Source organism: Prinia subflava, chromosome 13, assembly GCF_021018805.1.
Source record: "Prinia subflava isolate CZ2003 ecotype Zambia chromosome 13, Cam_Psub_1.2, whole genome shotgun sequence".
Lineage (NCBI taxonomy): Eukaryota > Metazoa > Chordata > Aves > Passeriformes > Cisticolidae > Prinia > Prinia subflava.
The window spans coordinates 7,547,485-7,551,163 of NC_086259.1; the positions used below are offsets into that span (position 1 = coordinate 7,547,485).

Below are 3,679 nucleotides of genomic sequence, written 5' to 3' on the forward strand. Positions count from 1 at the left end.
ATGCCTCAAAAGTTTCATGTGGTATTTTGACTCCTGAAATTTTGTTTTAGCCTGGTCTACCTCTTAGAGCCTTTTCAGACAGCAGAAGCCATCACAGATGACTGTGTTCAATATTGTAAATTCATCCACACTGCTTCAGCTCCTCTTCTCTGTTATTTGCTGGACTGGCACTGTAAATCAGGCATGGCCAAAGTATCTAAAGACTGATGGACTGGCTGCCACGGTGCACCTGTGTGCCTTCAGATGCTAAAGTTTGCAGAAGAAATTATTTTCACTGGTACCATCTGCACCCTTATGAAAAGTGGTATGACAACCCAGCTAAATTAGTGCCTGCCTCATTTTTAGCACTCTCCCTGCCCCTGCCTATTGAACCATAGCCCAGTACATCATTTGGAGTATTATTAATTGCACTAAGAGAAAAGGTAAAGTGAAAGAATTGTCATGAATGGTATTCCTACTCCTCTAAAAAAGACTGGAAAAACAAAAAACTATGCCATCATAATGAGGAAAGGAGAGAAATTGATTTACATCAATCACATAAAGTTTAATGAAGACAGCAAAACATGATGTAACAGCAAAATACATATATTATTTGGTAGAAATTTTGTTCTGTCCTTATTGACAGAAATCTGCACCAACTTTGGCATAACAGAATTCTCTTTGACACCTACAATGTCCTCCCAGCATTTGGGAGCTTGGTGCATCCAACAGCAATTCAGAACCTTTGTTTCAGAATCCTCACAATCCTGCAGCACTCAGATCATCTGCATGGCCTCAGACTTCCCAGGAATGAAGGCTGCGCACTGAGTTTTCTCAGAGCAGGTTACTTTGCCTTGTCCATCTTGACAGTTTACAAGAAGAAATGGGTATTTGAAATTTGAGAGCAGCACACATAGAAACATAACTGTAGAGAAAAGTTGAACATGCTTCAGTGAATTTTTATGTGCCATGTTATCTGCATGACTTTCCTGGAATTCTAAGCTAAGGACACCCCAAGGACTTGTCACCACCTGTTATGAAGAAAATGACAATCTGAATCACAACACAGGAGAACAGAACATTTCTAAAAAGAAACCAGTCTAGCAGGAATTCAGTCAGCCATCCTCCTCTAAAAAATACCAATTTTGAATTCCGTACAGCCAGACATGCACACTAGCCTCAGGCTTGACAATCTGTCAGAAAACAATGCTAGTCTCCCATGACATTTTGCATTTGGAGTATGAAATAAATCACGAAATGGTTTTTCAGGCCTGAAAAAGCTATTTGTGTTCTAAAGCTTCTAAAAGATAGGCAGATTACATTACTGATAACATTTGTCTGGAGGGAAGCAGCTGGATAGGTACTGGGCTCCAGGGGAGAACTGCACTCCAGAAATGCTTAAGAGCACTGGAAACCCTCCTGCACTGGGCTCCTGGGATATAATCTAAAGCCAGGCTTCCAAAACTGCCTAATCCTTACAGCACCACAGTGAGTTCTGGTATCTCCCTGTCCCACTGAAATGAAGTTGCCTCACTCTCAGGTGTGACTCAGTTATGAGGCTGGGATCCCTGGCTCTCAGTGTCTCCTTCCCTCTCCTTCTGGCAAGGGTTTGCTTCTCTCCTGCTTGAGCCTGGCTGCTTGACAAGACTTGGACCTTTGGAAAATGTTGCTCAGTGATAACATGACCAGGTTACACTGAGGCGTAAGAAGGACGAGGAGGAAGAGGAGAAAGACATTTATTATGCAGCAGTCATAAACAATTTATTTAGTAACTAATCCTACCTCCTTTTTGATAGAGCATAGGAAAGCTTCCTCAAAATAAATCATCCTGATGCTAAAACATTTATTTCTTCTTTGGAGGCTTTGTTTCCCTGGACTATGTCCAGCAGGAAGAATATCAGCAGTGCACAGGAGCAGTGAATGTAGGCTGGAAAGCAAACTGCAAAGTGAAATGTGACTTCAGATTAATGGTGGGTCTGTTCCCTCAGGGTCTAAATACTTCTTTATGTTCTCTCAAGCACCACAGGCAATATGTACTGTCTACCACCACTCCCAGATTTGAAGAAAAATTCATGAACGTAAACACAGCAATAGCAGAGCTGTGGAAATATTTTGCATTTACTATGAACAACAAAAAATATTTTGGAAACATTGCACCAACGGACCAGCACCAAAGAAAGCTGCTGCTCCTCAGCAGAAATGATAAATCTCTGCACAAACTGTGGAAGGCAATGTTTGGGTGTAAGCACAACATCATTTCCCAAACTGAAGTTCTGCAGATTCCCTCATAGACAGAACAGAGATCCTTAATCCCAAACTGTGTATATGTGATCCCTGTGCATTCAAAAACATTTACTTAAACAAAACCCCAATTTTTTATACTCCTTATCATTATCATATCATTGGTTGTTACAAAGCAAAGCCTTCACAAATAACACTTGCAGTATTACCCTGAGAAAGATCTATAAATGAACAGAAAATACCTAACAAAAAAAATCTTCAAAATTACTTATTTTTCATTCACTTTTACTGTAGCATCTCAAAAGTTATGAAAAAAAAATGTTAACAAATCTTCATATGTTGTCAATCATAAATTATTGCTTCTTGTTTGCCAGTTTATTTTAAATTAACAAACATTTCAAAAGACAGATATATGTTTGATACTTTCTGGATTTTCTACATGCCTTTTCCAGTCTATTTCTTTTTGCAGTAACTTCTAAGTTATTTCTTACTTCCTCAATCAGTAAAAAATTAAATATTAAAAGGACAGTCAGAAGATACTTGGGCATTGAATCCAAAAGGACCCAGGTTGCATCAGAAGAATTTTGTGGTTTAAAACCCCATATCTGTACCCAAAGAAATGCCGGGAATGGCACAACCTATTTCTTTGTGTCCTTTCTCCTGGTTCCTGTGCCTGGCTCCTGTCCATCCCCTGCTCTGCTCCAGCAGCCCTGCAGTCCAGCCCAGCCCTCTCCTTTGCAGCACTACTTCTGTTCTTGCTTCCTTCACGTCCTGCTAATATTTCCTTCCCCAGGATCCTTGGCTTTCCTGTTCAGCACAGTTATCTATCTTGTCACCCATCATATACTTTATTTTTCTGCTCTTATCTGCCCTTTTGCTCACCTGCAGGTTACAGCCTGTTTATGTTCTCTGGCCATTCCTTCCCATTCAGCTCAGGCAGGTGTCTCCTGCTGCCTCCAGACTGGCAGCCCAGCACAGACACTGCCTGCCCTCAGCTGCTGTGCCAGGCAATAAATAATATAAATCTGTATACAGCAGCACAGAGCTGCCCTCCTGGTGACTGTCTCCTGCATGTTGGAGCATGTTTATTGTCGCTCACTCTGGGATGCTGTGGTGCAACCCCATCAGCAGGATTGGTGCCAACCACACTCAGTAAAGACAAAATATTCCAAGAGTCTAGGCAGCAGTTGTTAACAAACTTGTATGGATCACGTTTGGAATGTCTCAGAAGTTGTCCAAATTCTCCAGAGACGTTTCCCAGGACATATCCCTCCTTGCTGACTTTGTGTCCCTTGGATATAAAGTTGCTTTTCAGGAAAAATGGTTGATTGTCTTTGGGAGTTCTTTTTTGGTGATGCATAACTTACAGACATTTCTGTGTCTCACAGGGGATGCTGGGGAAGCTTCACTCCCCTCCTCCTGCTGCTTTCACCCAGATGTATCTCAGCCCATCCACCAC

The 3,679-nt window shown here is 41.5% G+C and overlaps 1 long non-coding RNA gene across 1 annotated transcript; it reads right to left on the minus strand.

Moving 5' to 3' along the window:
* Window positions 1-488: 488 nt before the first annotated feature.
* Window positions 489-3,196, minus strand: LOC134557708 (uncharacterized). Its single transcript, XR_010082137.1, has 3 exons — window positions 3,103-3,196; window positions 1,762-1,918; window positions 489-904 (listed from the first exon to the last, which is right to left on the minus strand). It is a non-coding gene; the product is annotated as an uncharacterized LOC134557708 (long non-coding RNA).
* Between the last annotated feature and the right edge of the window lie 483 nt (window positions 3,197-3,679).